The sequence below is a fragment of the Sceloporus occidentalis genome, unplaced genomic scaffold, assembly GCF_023333645.1.
Source record: "Sceloporus occidentalis isolate IW3139 unplaced genomic scaffold, rSceOcc1.0.p SCAF_51, whole genome shotgun sequence".
NCBI classification, from domain to species: domain Eukaryota; kingdom Metazoa; phylum Chordata; class Lepidosauria; order Squamata; family Phrynosomatidae; genus Sceloporus; species Sceloporus occidentalis.
Window position 1 is genome coordinate 6,810,801 of NW_028317031.1, and position 12,045 is coordinate 6,822,845.

Genomic DNA, 12,045 nt, shown 5'->3' on the forward strand with positions numbered 1-12,045 from the left:
GGAGAAGACATTACAGAGTGGTCCCTATGCCATCAGGGTCAGCCTTAGGGTTTCTAGCATATATTTCTCTGATGACTACCTCTGTGCATTACATATCATTCAGGTGCCGGGTATTACATATCATTCAGGTGCTGGGTATTACATATCATTCGGGTGCCGGGCATTACATATCATTCGGGTGCCGGTCATTACATATAATTCAGGTGCCGGGCATTACATATCACGGCGTATTTTGATTGACTTGTCTGCTATACTGGCCAGGTACTTTGATGTATAGGAACCTTAATCAGGGATACGTGCCAGCGGAATTTGCGGTAGACATGTCACAAAGTTCGGCATGCACCAATTAATTGCCACAGACGCTGGTCTCTCTACAGACGCTTCACCTACCCCCCGGCATGTGACTACGCTGATAATGGTATCGATAACTTTAGTGGCACACATTTGGAGCAGTCTAACTGAAATACATGAAGGAAGAGTAGGCTAAGAACAATGAATACACCAACCCATGGCATCTTCACAACCCGTCATACTGAACACTGTTACAGCTCTGGGGTGGAGGGCCATGGGTCGAATGGCACATAAATACTGTGAACTCTGCTGTTTAAGAGTTTTCTCTTTCTTCCTCTGGGTTGCAGTTCTTTGTCTTCTCACACTTCGCCAGCCGGTTTCCTTCCCAGTATCCGACATCTTGTCCATCATGACAACGGCACTTGGTGCACGCATCCACCCAAACATATTGACCTCCTGGGATTACTCGACTCTGGGATGAATCTGCGTAACAATTTGGACCTAGAAAGAGACAGGAAAGCCATGGTCAACATTTCTGAGGGACTTCCGAGGTCCCAGAAGGTTATATAACTTCATATAGTATATCTACATTGGCCCAACACAAAGTATCAGTACTTTATCTGATGGAAAGACTCAGACCTTGACCAGTTCTTGGTCTTGTCTTAGACAGAGGTTGAGGAGCACTTTAGTTTTAAGGACATCATTACAAGAGCTTGAGTTGGAATTTCTAAACTAATAGGTCTTGGTCAAGACGATCCTAGAAATAGGTGTAGTTTATCTTTTTCTGGTTATTTTATATGCATTTGTAATTTTTGTCTTCTGCTCTCGGATATTACAAGCTCTGTCATATTGAGACACTGACCGTCTTTACAGCGGGGGCAACATTCTCCCTTCTCGTACACTGGATTCACGCAGGGCGGCGGGGCACAGTCTGCCACAAGGCATCGGGCAATTCCATCCACGTCACAGGTGCACTGCTCGCACTCCGAGGGCTGAAAGAGAAATGTAACAACAGCCTTTAGAAATATATGGCACGTCGCAAAGTACGATAAAAGGACAAGATGCTGGAAGATACGTAGTTATATACGATGGACCCTATCACATCTAATGAAGAAACGTCCGGGGTCCTGGAAGCTTAGGGGACTTTACATGTTTTTCTTTGTTGGTCCAATAGAAGGCATCCACTCCAACAAAATACTCATAAGGAACCTGAATAATATTCTGACATTGAATGCTTTTTGGTTGTAATTATAGTTGTAACTTAAATAGAGAGATGCATATGCAGTGATGGTAGAAAATTAGCTCATCTAGTCTGCGATCTGTGAGTTGCTTTTTACTTATTCATTGTTTAATAATAAGTTCTTCTAAAGTTTCATCTGGTTCTACATGTATTGCAGAATGATTGTTGTGGTAATTATGTATTTAGACACAAGGTGGCGCTCTTCCCCATTCTAAACCACTACAGAGTAAAGAAGGTTTATGCTGGCAGATCAGAACCATTCAACCCATCTAATCTGCCTGTTTCTCCTGCTGTCAAGATTTAAACCTTAATCAGTCCTTGATCTCATCTTAGACTCAGAAGCAATATGCCTATCCCATGCATGTTTACATCCCCTCACTGTATAAACCTCTGCCACTTCTGCTGGACGGCTGCTCCATTTATCTACCGGCTTATTCATGGGAGATCATTTTGTAAAAATGTATACTTTTTTTTATAAATTAGGCCATAAATAAGGGTCTTTGGGGAAAGAACAGAACAAATTACACCATGAAAAAAAATAATGCAGTTTACTCTGAGGCACAGAACTGTTTTAGTTCTGCCGTATAGATGCTGTATTTACAGATCATCTCGGAAAAGCAAATGAAGTCCAGGTTTCAGGATGTATTTAATTCAATCAACCCCGAAAGCATTAAATAGTTTTTGAAAACAGATTTATGTCTCTGATACAGAAAAGGCATCATTAGAGGGACTCGGGTGACCGAAGGAGTCTTAGTACAAATAAATAGGTCTTAGTGCGTCTTTAATCTGATTTTTTCTGATACCTGGGTATAGAACAAAACTAATCCCAAAAGCTGGACATGGAGCCATGATTCAGTACCGGGTATTCGGCAATGTGATCCGTACGGGTAGGATAATTGCTATTAGTTGGCTTTACTGATAAACATTTACATGTTTACGTGGGAATTTACAGGGTAACTGGGCAGATTTTGCACAGATTAAATCCCTGCTTGGATACAGGTGATGACTTTATGATATCTTTACCTCGTGAGAAGTCATGGTATTCATAAGCAACATTATTACAATTATCAGGTTACGATCAGTCACTATGATGGAATCTTTGTGAAGGACTATTAAAGGGTTAATATCTGAAGAGTCCCAGGGTCAACTCATCAAGAAGCTCTCAGATATGGTAGTTATAAGAACACTATGCGCCAGAATCCCCTTTTGAAGATATATAATCACCAGCTGGAAATGCTTGGCCCCCAGTGGCCAGAATAGACCTTCTTGTCAACTGAGGGACACTCACTCCAACCTCTCCTATTCTGAACTGAACTAAGCAGATGTCAGCTGACCTTCATGGTTTCAGAAGAGATGACATGAATGTTAGTAGACAGGGACCTAAAGTCCAAAGTGCTGAACACACAGTCGTCAGCAGAAACAATCCGCCATGCGAGAGAATAGGTTCTTCATTGTTTATAAACACGGTCTTGAAACCTTTAATATTATGCATCGCTGAGAAATCGCTATTGGCGAGAATTTTAAAGGAGGAGAAATGTTAGAAGAAGAGGTCTTCTTGAACGAGAGGATCAGAGGCTTGGTGACCGAGAGGGGGGTAGATAAATGGAAGTGTCTGGTGTTGAAGGGCATTATGGGCGTACGAGTCCCCAGCACTGTGACCCCTTTGAGATATCCCAAAACTACGCCAGTTCCAGCTGATGAAGAGACACTTTTTTCGGGAGCCCCCCCTGGAGAGGTGATCTTGAACTTCCCTTCTCAGTGGTTTTCAGATCTATCTTCCAGTTAAATCCTTCGCAGCTGGAAACAGTTAACCTTGGAGAGCAGACGAACGTTCCCACCAAGCCGGAAATCGCATTAAAGGGCTTATTTAAACAACACTGTATGGCCACTGCGGCAGAATGGGGCCTATTTATTAACTATTTCAAATCTGGATGTTTTTCACATTAGGAATGCTGCTTCTCTCGTCTGGGGTCCAAATACGTAGATCGTCGATTTGAAGAATTCTGAGTAATCTCTGTCCCGGCCGCTGCCAAAGGGGAAAAACGGATAAACCAGGACCTCTTTTATCCAATATGCTGATAACGTTAAGCAGACATGCACACTTCTCAGAGACAGCGCCTATTACTAGACCAACACCGGTGTAAGTCATCCTATCGATAAAGTCTACAGATAACAGGGTCCCTTTAAGATGCCAAAAAACAGCTTTACAACGATGAGAATATTTGGATTTAATTTTTTCTGTTTAGGATGATCCTATTTCAAGAGCAGCCCCCAGTAAAGTAGGTGTTTGTCCTGCAAGCCTTAGAGCAGCTCTAAAGCAAACTCCAGATAACTGCTACAAATTATCACATTATAGATCAATTTAATACGCAGCCATATCTTGTTTATATAGAGAAAAGCGACAATCATCTGATGACCTGAATAATAATCTGAAAAACATGCTTATTGGGCAACTACTACTAAGGTTTTAGAGTAGCCCAAACAGATTCAGATGTTCCCATTGGCCAGCCGAATATTCCTTCATTACATTCCTGGTTTTTATGTATAAATCGAATATGCATTGAGTGAGCAATCTCGCACGTGCACTCAAGCTAGATGTGCGTAGAGCATAATTACGGAAAACCCCGTACTGTCTTTTTTTCACACTAATTCTGAGCCGTATTTTTAGAACTGATGTTTTCTTCTACAGATTGTTGCTACAAAGATTCCAAGCCTAATAAGGAACTTGTACCGCACAGGCATGGGTCATCAGGCTGTGAAAACTGGCCAAATATATCTAACAATGCCAAAAAGTCCAATAAATCTTTTCCGGTGTCAACATCGAATGGGTCGATCGCTTCTCCATACCTTCTGGACCTTTATGTATATGGGGCAAATCTCATGGATCTCATGGTTGAGCAGAACACCAGCAGGACCTTGTCTTCTACTGTCCTCCTACTTTATTTGTGGTTGCTCAATTCCTACTTACACTACTTTACACTTCATACTTTATAGTAGATTTGTTTTTATAAATCGTAATGAGTTTCTGTGGGCCTCTTTCCTGACATTGCTTTAATCTTCATGCACCCATTACAAATCAAAGTGCCTAGGTCCCCTAGGGCAAGCTTGGCTTGAGGCATTCTTCAAAGAACACAATCATCTGTTGTTTTAGAATGAAGAGCAGCCCCCTACAAGGTGTGCGTGACTGAACTGAAATATACATTGATGCAGCATATTCTTTTACACAGCTGAAGGGCTGAAGGGTAATACGTTTATTTACTGCCTACAGATAGGGAAAATCACTAACAGTCTGGTTACTAACGAGATCCAGGACCCCTTACTGGGCACATACCCTGAGAATAAAGCACAGATATATTTATATATATATATATATATATATCTGCTTTACAGATCTGTAAACCTTAAGGCGATTCAGTCTGAAATTGTAACCATAGGATTTATTGTCATTATAATATCCCAACATTTCAAATGGCAAAAAGACTACACTTATCCTCCTCCTGGATCCTTTCTGTGCTCTGAATGCTAAGTGAGTGGTCCACAACTAGTCAGTGTATAGACCAATATGGCCAATATGTGTATATTTCACTATATGCAGTCACACAATCACTCAAATTAAGTGGTTTTTAAACCTTTTACTTAAGGAACTCATTAAATTGTTTATTTAAAAGGTAAATATTTCAAAAAAAGCAGGTCTGCTGTCGCCCGTCTGCTTCTGATGGCAGAGCCAGAAAGCCGAGCTGTTGGCTGAGAATTTGATTCCAAGGACTGGACGGGCTTATTTTAGGAGGGGTACCCCTCCATGTAACACTCAGCCAATTCAAAGGCGCTGTAAATATTTGGTATGTTGTCAAGGTTTTGTATACAGGATTAGGGAACAGAGCAGGGGTGCAGACCTAAGTTACAGAATAATTGCCCCATTTTAGAAGGAATGATGTATAAATGTACAGCTTGGAAAGGGAAACAAAGATAGACATAGTAGGTATTTTTGATAACATGATTAAAGGGTACCCGTCACACTCAAATGCTTGGAGAAGAACACGGCACAAGGGTCTGTTCATGGGTGTTATCGGGAAGCTGGTTCACCATTGGGGGCCATTGCCCTCAGCCTGCCAAACTCTTTCCTCATAGGTGGGAGAACAGTGGATTCATGTAAGAGGACATTATGTGACCCCTATGGCCTCCTGTACTCTATCAGAGCAGCTTTAAAGAAAGGCTCTGGCCAAGGTAGGGGTGTGATAGTGGGATACAATGAATATGTTTGGGTATGAGTATGTGTTAGCGTGAGTGTTTGTGTAAGTGTATGTGTTACAGTAAGTTTGTGTTAGTGTGTGTGCTAGTTATGGGGGTATGGACAAGGAGACAAGAGTGCCCCTTAGCCTTTCTGCCTCCCTGGGTGAGATGTCACCAGCCCTCCCCTGGTTATCATTGAGTACATAGTTAAGACAAATATGTAGCCCTAAGCATTGTCTTAATTGATCACAATTATATGAAATTTAACACTGGCTCCCAACAACATTGAACGGCAATAAAAAAGCTGCCCCAATCTCCCTCTTAATGAAACAGCTACAACCCAAGTATTCATTGTATAGCTTCAAACATTTATTTCATTTTGTCAAGCCTAGTGCTTTAACAAGCAAAGCAACCAATTCCCAACGCATGGCCCTCACATATATTCCCCATTTGTAGAGCGCATTCCCAGTTTATTGACTCATATGGAAGCCATTGATGTACAGGCAGCTCTGCCTAGTCAGGATATTTCTCCACAAAGAAAAAACTTCTGTCCAGTGTTTGCAAAGCCCGGGAGATAAATATTGCTGTCAGCAGCTTCCTGATAACTGCCAGCTCAACAGCTGAGTCACATCAGCCTCACCAACTACTCCAGTAACACACGCTGTCCATCCTCTGTAAGCTACTCGATACTTTAGTGCTTTGTGAAGTGAACAAAACTGTCTTCCGAGTCTGTATTCCGAGCCAAAGGCGGGTTGGAATGGGCCAAAGACAAAGCTGGGAAAAACCACTTTTTCGCACGAAGATTGTATCAACATAAGGGGTAAAAGTTACAGCTAAGCAAGCCGATGTGGGATCTAGCCAGGCCTAAGCCTAATGTCTGGTTCTACCCGGCTTGTCAAGACTTGAAGCAGTGATCGAACATCTCCTCTCACTAAGTATTTTGGGTCCTTGTGGACATTCCTTATGTACGGGCCGAGCCCAGCTAAGCTCATGTGCAGTGGAACAAGCTGAGCCCAAGGCCGGTCTTAGCTCTAGATTGGCTTCTGCTTTCCAGTTTGTTCGCCTCTTGTAAATAGGGAAATCAGGAGGAACATTCTGTTGCTTCCTTTGTGATTGCACCACATTTAGAACTTTGCAAAAGTATTGCCTTTAATACGTATCTTAAAATACTCACTTGACTTTTTCAACTGTTCCAACCTATTCCATCCATGGTTACATCAACATGTTCATATCAGCCTCCTGCAGACACAGGTACTCATGCTCCCATTCGCACTTCTACTGTGAAAAGCTATGACGGTTTTGAGCAAACTGTAAAGCCATGTTGGTTCTGCACTAGCCAGAAATATTGGTAATTAAATATAACTGTAAATGCTCGTACTCTCTGACTTAAAGCTCACAATTGGGAGGAATTATATTTTATTGTTAATGTTTTTGGCCGGTAGCTCCAAGACCTAAGAGGTAGATTCATTAAGTAATTTGGAAGGCAGGTGAAAACTTGCTTAAGCTTTCCATCTCACGGGATGCCGGTAAGGATCCATTATACCTCCTCAGACATACTGGTTTATGGGAAACATATCTCTGCATATAGTTTTCATCTATATGTTTGAACACGTAACACTTCAGTAACCTCAATGGAAGCGCTACTGATCACGTGTAAGAAGTATTCATACTCATGTCTCCTGGTTTGGATGGAGGCAGCCAGAGGAGGACTTAAACGAGGCAGAAGTCTCATTTCCAAATTCCAATAACTAAAGTGTGGTCAAGGGTTATTTCCACATACCGGCAACATTAGAATTTATGATTAAATAATGTCCATTGATAATAAAGAAAATGGAGATTATATTAATAATATATTAAGCTTAAAAGGTTTAGCAGATAATTACATTGTTACGAATACTATCCCAACTCTCCATAAAGTACAAAGTACTGTAAGCACTTGGCGTTTTTCGCTTGGAACATATCCTCCGGCACTCGTGTAATCTGAGACCCGAGGAACCTGAGGGTTCCTGAGATATTTTTACTATAACATGTCCTTAAAATAAAAGCTTGTCTCCGGAGTCTTGGAACAGGAAGCCGGAATGTTTTGGTTTCACAAAGAAGCAACTTCCTATTGGTCTATGTAAGTGAGACATGCATACCAACAGCTGCTATACATATCCATATGGCCGGCTGGGATACAACCCCAAGGAAGAAGAGGAAGAAAAGTACACTTCAACCAAAAAAAATATGTATAAAATAACGTACTAGATTCACGTCTTTTAATACTGTCTCGTCATTTATTAAGTAAAATGTAGCAAGTTTTAGGTATTAGTGTTAGAGCTTGGATACTCATCCAAGTTTCTTCGCAGGTAACTGGGTACATATGTAATGCCCCCTAATGCATTGCAACATCCATTTTAACTTGTTTACTCCATTTTTACATGCCTTCTTCAGGTGCCGTGCAAGGGCAAAATATCCCTTAAGGCCTAGAGGTCCGCGAGTGCCCTGTGTATCCATCGGCATGTTTGGCAAAAACCTCGATGTCCGGCCACTGCCACTTTACAGACCACTATAAGGGCTCTCGCTAGCATGTTTCTGGTCCAAAGCATGAGATTGGGCAACGACTACAAATCCCAAGATCACAGCAAGCAAGTTAGTTTAAGATTCCACAAACTACTACATAAAGTTGTAAGGAGGTTATTTTTCCAGAGCCCTATTAGCGAGAAAGACCGGCCAGGGGTTATTGTCACGCTAAAGAATGTATCATGAAAACGTTGTCAGTATTGTAGTAACATGTATTTCATGGTTATGGAAAATCTGTTTGACAGCTTTATTACATTTCAGCATTTTATTGACCTGGAATTCACGCATGCATGTACAGACGTATGCTCTCGCCATCACGGCTTTACAAAACCACGCATCTGACAAGCAAAAGCCGCTAGTGCAATAACAACCCGTGCTTCTTAAAGATCTCCGATACAAATCTGTAACTTATCCTTACATGACTTTCAAGAAACAAAGTATCACCTCAAATACAGTTGTTGTAGATATTAATGAATAGTTCTGGGTCCAGTTTGGATCTACAGCATTTATAACAAGTAAAGCATAAACTATATTGTGGAGTGCAGCCGTGGGTTTATATTCATATGATGGTTAGACAACCACTGGCACGTCAAGTGCTTTAGGATAAAACTCAAAGTAATGTACAACTAAAGTAACGCTCAGCCATACTTCCCAACATCGGCTGAACTGCTGGTGGTGCAGCAATTGGGCATCCAGAGCAACATGGCACCGCCGCACACTCCATCTTATGTGGAGGAAACATGCAACAACACTTTTATGGATCATGCAAAGACCTGAATGAAGATGTCATGAGTCCTTCTACTACTTACACCATTCTAGAAGAGTTGGGTCATCCCTGATCATCTAAAGGTGAGATCGTGAAGTCAGTGCCTCCAACAGCAGAGATATCTCACTGCTTTTACTTGGCAGAACCATGAGGAAGAGTGAGAGGTCTGGGCTGGCTTTACTCAACAAGGTGGGACGACTGTCAAGGCCAAGGACAGAGTAAGGTCTGAGGTCTCACAGCTGGTGGAAATGATGTTAGAACATGAAAATGACGCAAACAATGTTATCTTTTTCTATAATCTCCATGTATAAGGAATGTCTCAGCTTGCACATACACTTATTTTTCCGTCTGTGCCCTAAAGGAGTCGTGTTAATAAATCAGAATTTACCATGGAATTTACCATATAGGTAGCTTAGTTAGTTGGTTAGTTAGCCTGCAAAACTATACTCTGTAACTTCTGGGGGGGGGGGGGGTCATATATTAGATCTGATCTATTAGCTCCACTGAAAACTAATTTAGAACCCAGTTACAAATTCAGATCACACACTGCCCACCAAGCCTTCATCTGATCCCAGAGCATGCGCAACTGTAACTAACACCACCGGTTACTAAAATTACAGTACTGAGAGCATTTTATTGACCTGCACCTAAACTATACTACCCTTAGAGCACTGAACATAATTCTTCCTGTAGCTAAGGACGCACCAACCACAATATAATAGCGTCTTTCACCCTTTTATTCTTTTGTTACAGAATTACCATCAGCCTCAATAGCCATGTCAATTAGGGTTTACAGTTCTGTTTATCGGGGGCAACCTAGTGACCCTTTAACCTTTCTCAGCTTGTGAAACGGCGGACAAGACACCGATCACCCCCTGAGAATCCCCGTCTGTTACACTGAGAGCTTTACTAACACAACCAGACCTAAAAAAAGTTTAAGGTCTGTTTGAAATGTTCTGTAAACTTGAGGTGGAACTCTTGAGATTGCGAAACTTCAGAGCCACATGTAGAAATAATCATTTTGCTTGAGACTATTAGAATCGATCCCAAATGGAAACAATTGGCTCCACTGAAGAATGCTCCGTTTTTTGGTGCCGTGTACATATTTCATGTGCTCAACAACAAAATCAAACTAATATAAGTCTTGTGATATTGCAACAGAGCTCAGATTTGTTAAACAAACACATTACGCAGATCATTTCAATGTTCCGAGTCTTTAGTCAAAGTTGATACCTTTTATTTTGGCCAACCTGGACAAACTGGTGACTTTACATAAACCTTTGGGACCTCTGAGGTCTCTTCTTCTTACCTCTAAGGTCCCAAAACCTTAGGTTACTTAACCTCTTTGGGCCAATAAAAGGTATCACCTTCAACTAGATAAAGATACGGATCATAAAGAAAGGTTCTATATAAACAGAGGTATGGTAAAAAAATGAATAAATCTGACTTATCTGAGAATATTTAGGAATTTGACATGTTTATGACATGACATTCACGAAAGGTCGAGATTTATATCATGGAGCCATAGACATCACTACAAATGTTTCCAGGTTGGCTGAAGATAAAGTCACTGATGGGCTTTGCTTCTATGGTGCATATAGATAGACACTAATACCATAGACCTCCAACCTTATGAATTGCAAAAGCATTGAGAATATTCTCCATTTACTCCATAAATTATCAAGTGGGACTGAAATCAATAATCAATATTGATACATTTCTGCGCACAGCCGCGTATAATGAGGTTGATGCCCAAATCTCATAAACCGTTCTTGGTGTTCTGGTAGCCAACACTTTATATTTGACATATTAAGGGAATTCTCAACCTTCAAGGCTGAATGGAAACAAACCATTCTATAAAGTGCAATTGAACGGAAGCTCTAAATGTGGAGCAATCGCTATGGGAACCAATGGAACGTTCCCAGTGATTACTCCATATTTAGCTCTTTACACTTTAATAGTAGTTAAACCAACAAGAATATTCCATTGGTTGTGATAGCGGTCACTCCACTTTCACCATTATTCATTATTATACATAAATATCCATATCCATAATATAGGTGATCAGTTCTACAATGCAGACATGTGAATTCCCAATGGGATGTAGCCTTAGGGTAAAGAGACGCGGAAATTTACCTGGAATTGTTCTCCCAATTCGTAGACCTCTCCTCTGTACTCACAGCCAATCTTCTCACACCTTGGACAGCAGTCGGTAGGGTAGTGGCTGACGTGCATGCACGCAGGTGGTAGGGCAGTGCACTCTGTCCTGGCACAGGCTGGCCCTTCAACTGTACACTCACACTGAGTGCAGTGATCGGAGTCCAAGAAATACCACTCACCTATGTAGTATATGCTACCATTGGCCTCACAGGTGTTCACCTGGGCAGCCAAAGAAAGGACCAACTCGCCTGCGATGAGGACCCACAGCATGGAGATGGGAAGCCACATGTTCATTTTAGGACATCCTGGGATTAAATGTCTCCACAAAGCCATGGCTGATGGTAAATGTGCGAATATAGGACTGGTCTACACGGTCCTCAGTTCTCGTGTCTTATATCTAAAGCTTGTCTAGTCCTCTGCCCACCAAAGGTTCCTCTGATGAACTTGGGGATAGACTTTTCAGCAGAAGAATTCTCCTTTCATTAGGACCCTCAGCAGGTTTCTATCCTCAGTAACAAAGAATTCTCTCCAAATATAATGTATGGATTCAGACCTGCTGCTTCTGATGCATGCCAGAAAAAAAAAGAACTAAAGAAAGGTGGTGCGGAGATCCTTCTTGTGATGTCTGGTGTGTTCTGCAGATCACAAGCTCATTCTGTGCACTGAGGGACTGGCTCTCTGCCCTCTCACTTCAGAATTTCAGGCAGTGGAGGGAGGAGAGGAGGGAGTGCAGTGCGACTCTGGGTGGGTAAGAGGCTCCCATTACAAACCTCATTCTTTTCAGCTCTCTCTGCCT

The 12,045-nt window shown here is 41.7% G+C and overlaps 1 pseudogene; it reads right to left on the reverse strand.

Annotated features, from left to right (window-relative positions):
• Window positions 1–604: 604 nt before the first annotated feature.
• LOC149288547 (von Willebrand factor C domain-containing protein 2-like pseudogene) lies at window positions 605–11,543 on the reverse strand (annotated as a pseudogene).
• Window positions 11,544–12,045: the final 502 nt, after the last annotated feature.